Genomic DNA, 10,000 nt, shown 5'->3' with positions numbered 1-10,000 from the left:
AAGTTTCTCTCTCCTTTCGTCGTTATTTACACCGGACGGACTCACGGCCGGCTCTAGCTGGGTGTCATATATATATATATACGTCCCACGCTCATGCTGCCACTAGCGCGCAACAGAGTAGGGTGTCAATGACAACGACACAGCATTGAAACGAGCTACACAAGCCGGTCTCTCTTGATACCAATGTAAACGAGCATTAAGTTATCTTCAGACTGCCCGATATTTTCGTCCTTTGGACTTTCCCAACGATTCCTTTTTTTCTTTTTTTTTTACACACCACAGCGAAGACTTGAGGAAGCGTGATTAGCACGCTCGCATCCCTCCCTGTCCTACTACAACTGTAAAGAAAGAAAAAAGAATACATTGGGCTTTCTCTCTATCGAGAAGATGGCCTACGCAACGCAGATCAAAGGCCTAATACGTGTAATATAATACGCGTCTGGCCGTGTATAAATCACGCACGAATGATCTGGTCGGGCCCAACTCTTCTCGTACGCTTATTTTTCCGTGTTGGGGCACTATCATAAAATCACACAAACCCCAACACGTGTGTGTCTTGGAAGGAAGATGGCCTACGCAACGCAGATCAAAGGCCTAATACGTGTAGTACACACGTCTGCCGTGTAAATCACGCACGAATGATCTGGTCGGGCCCAACTCTTCTCCACCACACCACATCCCAACTTTGTACATTTTTATATATTTTTGTGCGTTGGGGCACCTTCATAATCACAAACCCCAACAACACATATATCTCTCTCTTTGAAAGATTTGTTGTGGCCTACGCAACGCAGATCAAAGGCCTAATACGTGTAGTACACACGTCTGGCCGTGTAAATCACGCACGAATGATCTGGCGGGCTCAACAATATCTTTTTTTTTTATATGAATTCTTATCCACAAACTAATCGAATTCATTTTCTCTCCTCCTCTCCTCTCTCTTTGAGATATATTGGAACATTGTAATGATCCTTCCGCAGGTTCACCTACGGAAACCTTGTTACGACTTTTACTTCCTCTAAATAATCAAGTTTGGTCATCTTCCCGGCATCATCGGCAATGCCGAAACATTGCCGCGCACCAGTCCGAAGACCTCACTAAATCATTCAATCGGTAGTAGCGACGGGCGGTGTGTACAAAGGGCAGGGACGTAATCAACGCGAGCTTATGACTCGCGCTTACTGGGAATTCCTCGTTCATGGGGAATAATTGCAAGCCCCAATCCCTAGCACGAAGGAGGTTCAGCGGGTTACCCGGGCCTTTCGGCCAGGGAACACACGCTGATTCCTTCAGTGTAGCGCGCGTGCGGCCCAGAACATCTAAGGGCATCACAGACCTGTTATTGCTCAATCTCGTGCGGCTAGAAGCCGCCTGTCCCTCTAAGAAGATTTGTTTGTACGTTGGTAGTAAAAACCCCACCGGCAGAAGCCGAGAGCCTTCGAGATACCATAATTACGTCTATTTAGCAGGCTAGAGTCTCGTTCGTTATCGGAATTAACCAGACAAATCGCTCCACCAACTAAGAACGGCCATGCACCACCACCCACCGAATCAAGAAAGAGCTATCAATCTGTCAATCCTTCCGGTGTCCGGGCCTGGTGAGGTTTCCCGTGTTGAGTCAAATTAAGCCGCAGGCTCCACTCCTGGTGGTGCCCTTCCGTCAATTCCTTTAAGTTTCAGCTTTGCAACCATACTTCCCCCGGAACCCAAAAGCTTTGGTTTCCCGGAAGCTGCCCGCCGAGTCATCGTAGGAACTTCGGCGGATCGCTAGCTGGCATCGTTTATGGTTAGAACTAGGGCGGTATCTGATCGCCTTCGAACCTCTAACTTTCGTTCTTGATTAATGAAAACATTTTTGGCAAATGCTTTCGCTTCTGTCCGTCTTGCGACGATCCAAGAATTTCACCTCTAACGTCGCAATACGAATGCCCCCATCTGTCCCTATTAATCATTACCTCGGGGTTCCGAAAACCAACAAAATAGAACCGAGGTCCTATTCCATTATTCCATGCACACAGTATTCAGGCGAAGGTAGCCTGCTTTGAGCACTCTAATTTGTTCAAAGTAAACGTACCGGCCCACCTCGACACTCAGTGAAGAGCACCGCGATGGGATATTAGTTGGACCGCCCCGTGAAGAGCAAAGCCCACCGGTAGGACGTACCACATAATGCCAGTTAAACACCGCGAGCGATGAACCGACACTGTGACACACAGATTCAACTACGAGCTTTTTAACCGCAACAACTTTAATATACGCTATTGGAGCTGGAATTACCGCGGCTGCTGGCACCAGACTTGCCCTCCAATGGATCCTCGTTAAAGGATTTAAAGTGTACTCATTCCGATTACGGGGCCTCGGATGAGTCCCGTATCGTTATTTTTCGTCACTACCTCCCCGTGCCGGGAGTGGGTAATTTGCGCGCCTGCTGCCTTCCTTGGATGTGGTAGCCGTTTCTCAGGCTCCCTCTCCGGAATCGAACCCTGATTCCCCGTTACCCGTTACAACCATGGTAGGCGCAGAACCTACCATCGACAGTTGATAAGGCAGACATTTGAAAGATGCGTCGCCGGTGCTATAAGACCATGCGATCAGCACAAAGTTATTCAGAGTCACCAAAGCAAACGATGGACGAGTGTAAACACCCGCCACCGATTGGTTTTGATCTAATAAAAGCGTTCCTACCATCTCTGGTCGGAACTCTGTTTTGCATGTATTAGCTCTAGAATTACCACAGTTATCCAAGTAAATTTTAGTACGATCTAAGAAACCATAACTGATTTAATGAGCCATTCGCGGTTTCACCTTAATACGGCATGTACTGAGACATGCATGGCTTAATCTTTGAGACAAGCATATGACTACTGGCAGGATCAACCAGGGAACTATACAATATGTATATATAAAATGGACAAAATTTAAATCCTTTTCCATCGTCGCCTGTTTCATATATATATGTCAGGTCGACACACCATTTTTCTCTTTCAAATATGTACAAGTTTTGCCACATTCCGCGCTTGTAACATATCTTCTTTAACGCTCAATTTCTTTCATTTTTCTACCATACAGATATTACCGTACGCCCAAAAACGTACGTATTATATTTTTGTTCTATCATAAAATCACATTTTTCTACGTACGCCAGCTTCGTACGTTTCTATCTTTGCCTTCATAAAATCACAAGATAATTTTATCTTCAAGAGTCTCGCTATTAACATCTTGTAAGATAAATGTACGTCCCAGCTAAAACGTACAAATACTTCAAGTTAAGTAATAATATATCATCGCTATTGACAAATTTTTAAGATCCAAGACACAGTTCTCTCTATATGTTTTAATATTTTTTATGTACTCAAATATATTCAAAGGAAAAAGTACATGGGTGATGCCATAGTCGTGGAAGCGCGTACGCTCACGCTGATCTTCTGACCGCCGGAAGCACGAAACCTCTGATCTGGGCAAAATCGGCAAGCCGAGGAAGAACGGACAGGACACATGCTGGACTGGCGAGAAAGCGTGTTCTTCCGCTCGCGCTAGGCATTTCGATTTCTGACACCTCTTGATTTAAAAAATCAGTTTTTTGATAGTTTTCTCTCTCCACTGGGCTATTCATTTTAGCCACAGTTTTCAATTGGTACGATTTGCTTCCAAATCTTACAGATGCATTTTAAAAAATTTTTCCATCGCTCGGACAGAAGAGTCGATTGCTCAGTGAGTACGAGTATACATACAAAGTGCATACGGGTAACCAACCCCGTAGGGCTTGCCACATATGGGCCATTCGGTCAAAGACACCGACCCGTGGCCACGCTGTGTGGAGAAAAGTCCGTAACGTAAACGGCACGAAACAGTCAGGACCGAAGCCCCGAAGGAGCTCTGAGACAGCTTCTCGACCGAGATCGTAGAATTGGCCCAAAACCCGCTCTGCTCCGTCCGCCTCGCACGGACCGTGTATCTCTTATAGATACCGAACGGCCGGCAAGGACGCCGGCGCCGCCGGCCGAATAGCACGCGCGCTTATGAGTGTAAACCGCCGCGGCAACAGACCGCCCGGCCGTGCTGTTGTAACATAGCGCGTGAACGAACGAAAAAAATTTTTATAGTAAACATTAAAATAAATTACACTACCGTAAACTAGACAAAAAATTACACATTTTTTCCCAATATGAAAATTTTCACAAACTTTTTAAAGTCCCATCGCATCGAGTAAACTTTTTTAATAACGCGTCCGCACGATTCTAAATGCTTAATCCATATGTGAAATCGTTCACTGATCACGAATATCGTATTTAAAAAAATTACAAAAATTTATTTTTCAAAATAATCAAAAAAAACCGAAAAATCACAAGAGTAAAGTACCATTATTTTAAACAACATGTCGTTCTAAATGCTTAATCCCTATGTAAAAAAGTTATTTAAGCAAGAATATGTAATTGAAAAAAATTAGAAAAATTTATTTTAGCCGTAAATCGAAAATAATGGGGACACCGGAGCTGTTCGAAGCGCCGAGACGCGCCGCGTACGGCCGAATATTTTCTAAGTCCCAACGTACCGATCAAGAGTAAAGTACCATTTTCCTACATTAGATTTCGTTCTAAATGCTTAATCCCTATGTAAAAACGTTAGTTAAGCAAGAATATCGTATTTTTAAAAAAATCTAATGATACGATTTTCCAGAAAATTGAAAAAACCGAAAAATGTCAAGAGTAAAGTGCCATTTTCTGACATTAGATTTCGTTCTAAATGCTTAATCCCTATGTAGAAACGTTAGTTAAGCAAGAATATCGTATTTTTAAAAAAATCTAATGATAGGATTTTTCAGAAAATTGAAAAAACCGTAAAATGTCAAGAGTAAAGTGCCCTTATTTTAAACAATGTATCGTTCTAAATGCTTAATCCCTATGTAAAAAAGTTATTTTAGCAGGAATATGTTATTGAAAAAAATTAGAAAAATTTATTTTAGCCGTAAATCGAAAATAATGGGGACACCGGAGCTGTTCGAAGCGCCGAGCGCGCCGCGTACGCCCGAATATTTTCAAAGTCCCAACGTACCGATCAAGAGTAAAGTACCATTTTCCTACATTAGATTTCGTTCTAAATGCTTAATCCCTATGTAAAAACGTTAGTTAAGCAAGAATATCGTATTTTAAAAAAAATCTAATGATAGGATTTTCCAGAAAATTGAAAAAACCGAAAAATGTCAAGAGTAAAGTGCCATTTTCTGACATTAGATTTCGTTCTAAATGCTTAATCCCTATGTAGAAAGGTTAGTTAAGCAAGATTATCGTATTTTTAAAAAAATCTAATGATAGGATTTTTCAGAAAATTGAAAAAACCGTAAAATGTCAAGAGTAAAGTGCCCTTATTTTAAACATTATATCGTTCTAAATGCTTAATCCCTATGTAAAAAAGTTATCTAAGCAAGAATATGTTATTGAATAAAATGAGAAAAATTTATTTTAGCCGTAAATCGAAAATAATGGGTCGAGCGAATCGGTCGATTGCGCCGAGACGCGCTATGATGCAACAGACGAGCGATTGGAACGCCCGAATATTTTCAAAGTCCCAACGTACCGATCAAGAGTAAAGTACCATTTTCCTACATTAGATTTCGTTCTAAATGCTTAATCCCTATGTAAAAACGTTAGTTAAGCAAGAATATCGTATTTTTAAAAAAATCTAATGATAGGATTTTCCAGAAAATTGAAAAAACCGAAAAATGTCAAGAGTAAAGTGCCATTTTCTGACATTAGATTTCGTTCTAAATGCTTAATCCCTATGTAGAAACGTTAGTTAAGCAAGAATATCGTATTTTTAAAAAAATCTAATGATAGGATTTTTCAGAAAATTGAAAAAACCGTAAAATGTCAAGAGTAAAGTGCCCTTACTTTAAACAATGCATCGTTCTAAATGCTTAATCCCTATGTAAAAAAGTTATTTAAGCAGGAATATGTTATTGAAAAAAATTAGAAAAATTTATTTTAGCCGTAAATCGAAAATAATGGATCGAGCGAATCGGTCGATTGCGCCGAGACGCGCTATGATGCAACAGACGAGCGATTGGAACCCCCGAATATTTTCAAAGTCCCAACGTACCGATCAAGAGTAAAGTACCATTTTCCTACATTAGATTTCGTTCTAAATGCTTAATCCCTATGTAAAAACGTTAGTTAAGCAAGAATATCGTATTTTTAAAAAAATCTAATGATACGATTTTCCAGAAAATTGAAAAAACCGAAAAATGTCAAGAGTAAAGTGCCATTTTCTGACATTAGATTTCGTTCTAAATGCTTAATCCCTATGTAGAAACGTTAGTTAAGCAAGAATATCGTATTTTTAAAAAAATCTAATGATAGGATTTTTCAGAAAATTGAAAAAACCGTAAAATGTCAAGAGTAAAGTGCCCTTACTTTAAACAATGTATCGTTCTAAATGCTTAATCCCTATGTAAAAAAGTTATTTAAGCAGGAATATGTTATTGAAAAAAATTAGAAAAATTTATTTTAGCCGTAAATCGAAAATAATGGATCGAGCGAATCGGTCGATTGCGCCGAGACGCGCTATGATGCAACAGACGAGCGATTGGAACCCCCGAATATTTTCAAAGTCCCAACGTACCGATCAAGAGTAAAGTACCATTTTCCTACATTAGATTTCGTTCTAAATGCTTAATCCCTATGTAAAAACGTTAGTTAAGCAAGAATATCGTATTTTTAAAAAAATCTAATGATACGATTTTCCAGAAAATTGAAAAAACCGAAAAATGTCAAGAGTAAAGTGCCATTTTCTGACATTAGATTTCGTTCTAAATGCTTAATCCCTATGTAGAAACGTTAGTTAAGCAAGAATATCGTATTTTTAAAAAAATCTAATGATAGGATTTTTCAGAAAATTGAAAAAACCGTAAAATGTCAAGAGTAAAGTGCCCTTATTTTAAACAATGTATCGTTCTAAATGCTTAATCCCTATGTAAAAAAGTTATTTTAGCAGGAATATGTTATTGAAAAAAATTAGAAAAATTTATTTTAGCCGTAAATCGAAAATAATGGGGACACCGGAGCTGTTCGAAGCGCCGAGCGCGCCGCGTACGCCCGAATATTTTCAAAGTCCCAACGTACCGATCAAGAGTAAAGTACCATTTTCCTACATTAGATTTCGTTCTAAATGCTTAATCCCTATGTAAAAACGTTAGTTAAGCAAGAATATCGTATTTTAAAAAAAATCTAATGATAGGATTTTCCAGAAAATTGAAAAAACCGAAAAATGTCAAGAGTAAAGTGCCATTTTCTGACATTAGATTTCGTTCTAAATGCTTAATCCCTATGTAGAAAGGTTAGTTAAGCAAGATTATCGTATTTTTAAAAAAATCTAATGATAGGATTTTTCAGAAAATTGAAAAAACCGTAAAATGTCAAGAGTAAAGTGCCCTTATTTTAAACATTATATCGTTCTAAATGCTTAATCCCTATGTAAAAAAGTTATCTAAGCAAGAATATGTTATTGAATAAAATGAGAAAAATTTATTTTAGCCGTAAATCGAAAATAATGGGTCGAGCGAATCGGTCGATTGCGCCGAGACGCGCTATGATGCAACAGACGAGCGATTGGAACGCCCGAATATTTTCAAAGTCCCAACGTACCGATCAAGAGTAAAGTACCATTTTCCTACATTAGATTTCGTTCTAAATGCTTAATCCCTATGTAAAAACGTTAGTTAAGCAAGAATATCGTATTTTTAAAAAAATCTAATGATAGGATTTTCCAGAAAATTGAAAAACCCGAAAAATGTCAAGAGTAAAGTGCCATTTTCTGACATTAGATTTCGTTCTAAATGCTTAATCCCTATGTAGAAACGTTAGTTAAGCAAGAATATCGTATTTTTAAAAAAATCTAATGATAGGATTTTTCAGAAAATTGAAAAAACCGTAAAATGTCAAGAGTAAAGTGCCCTTACTTTAAACAATGCATCGTTCTAAATGCTTAATCCCTATGTAAAAAAGTTATTTAAGCAGGAATATGTTATTGAAAAAAATTAGAAAAATTTATTTTAGCCGTAAATCGAAAATAATGGATCGAGCGAATCGGTCGATTGCGCCGAGACGCGCTATGATGCAACAGACGAGCGATTGGAACCCCCGAATATTTTCAAAGTCCCAACGTACCGATCAAGAGTAAAGTACCATTTTCCTACATTAGATTTCGTTCTAAATGCTTAATCCCTATGTAAAAACGTTAGTTAAGCAAGAATATCGTATTTTTAAAAAAATCTAATGATAGGATTTTCCAGAAAATTGAAAAAACCGAAAAATGTCAAGAGTAAAGTGCCATTTTCTGACATTAGATTTCGTTCTAAATGCTTAATCCCTATGTAGAAACGTTAGTTAAGCAAGAATATCGTACTTTTAAAAAAATCTAATGATAGGATTTTTCAGAAAATTGAAAAAACCGTAAAATGTCAAGAGTAAAGTGCCCTTATTTTAAACATTATATCGTTCTAAATGCTTAATCCCTATGTAAAAAAGTTATCTAAGCAAGAATATGTTATTGAAAAAAATTAGAAAAATTTATTTTAGCCGTAAATCGAAAAGAAGTCTGTTCGTTTCTCTGTCTCTCTCGCGCGATCGAACTATCGATGTTTCCCGACAAACTATTGGAAGTTTAATTAAACTTTATACATGAAATTACTCGTTTTGATCCCCGCTACACAGTCGTATACTTTTTATAATTTTGTGGAATCGGGAACCTTGAAATATTTAACATAACGCGGATCGACTGTCTCTGTCTCTTTCTAGATCGGAAGAATCGATGTTTCCCGGCAAACTATTGGGAGTTTAATTAAACTTTATACATGAAATTACTCGTTCTGATCCCCGCTACACAGCCGTATACTTTTTATAATTTTGTGGAATCGGGAACCTCGAAATATTTATCATAACGCGGATCGACTGTCTCTGTCTCTTTCTAGATCGGAAGAATCGATGTTTCCCGGCAAACTATTGGGAGTTTAATTAAACTTTATACATGAAATTACTCGTTTTGGTCCCCGCTACACAGCCGTATACTTTTTATAATTTTGTGGAATCGGGAACCTCGAAATATTTATCATAACGCGGATCGACTGTCTCTGTCTCTTTCTAGATCGGAAGAATCGATGTTTCCCGGCAAACTATTGGGAGTTTAATTAAACTTTATACATGAAATTACTCGTTCTGATCCCCGCTACACAGCCGTATACTTTTTATAATTTTGTGGAATCGGGAACCTTGAAATATTTAACATAACGCGGATCGACTGTCTCTGTCTCTTTCTAGATCGGAATAATCGATGTTTCCCGGCAAACTATTGGGAGTTTAATTAAACTTTATACATGAAATTACTCGTTTTGATCCCCGCTACACAGCCGTATACTTTTTATAATTTTGTGGAATCGGGAACCTTGAGATATTTAACATAACGCGGATCGACTGTCTCTGTCTCTTTCTAGATCGGAATAATCGATGTTTCCCGGCAAACTAATGGGAGTTTAATTAAACTTTATACACGAAATTACTCGTTTTGATCCCCGCTACACAGCCGTATACTTTTTATAATTTTGTGGAATCGGGAACCTTGAGATATTTAACATAACGCGGATCGACTGTCTCTGTCTCTTTCTAGATCGGAATTATCGATGTTTCCCGGAAACTAATGGGATATTAATTAAACTTTATACACGAAATTACTCGTTTTGGTCCCTGCTACACAGCCGTATACTTTTTATAATTTTGTGGAATCGGGAACCTTGAAATATTTAACATAACGCGGATCGACTGTCTCTCTCTCTTTCTAGATCGGAATAATCGATGTTTCCCGGCAAACTATTGGGAGATTAATTAAACTTTATACATGAAATTACTCGTTTTGGTCCCCGCTACACAGCCGTATACTTTTTATAATTTTATGGAATCGGGAACCTTGAAATATTTAACATAACGCGGATCGACTGTCTCTGTCTCTTTCT

At 38.3% G+C, this 10,000-nt stretch overlaps 1 non-coding gene across 1 annotated transcript; it reads right to left on the bottom strand.

Moving 5' to 3' along the window:
- Window positions 1–963: 963 nt before the first annotated feature.
- Window positions 964–2,884, bottom strand: LOC143262616 (small subunit ribosomal RNA). The gene has a single exon (XR_013036361.1). It is a non-coding gene; the product is annotated as a small subunit ribosomal RNA (ribosomal RNA).
- Window positions 2,885–10,000: the final 7,116 nt, after the last annotated feature.

Source organism: Megalopta genalis, unplaced genomic scaffold (assembly GCF_051020955.1).
Source record: "Megalopta genalis isolate 19385.01 unplaced genomic scaffold, iyMegGena1_principal scaffold0155, whole genome shotgun sequence".
Lineage (NCBI taxonomy): Eukaryota > Metazoa > Arthropoda > Insecta > Hymenoptera > Halictidae > Megalopta > Megalopta genalis.
The sequence above is the reverse complement of the archived record's forward strand: the minus strand, read 5'-3'. Positions and strand labels throughout refer to the sequence as shown.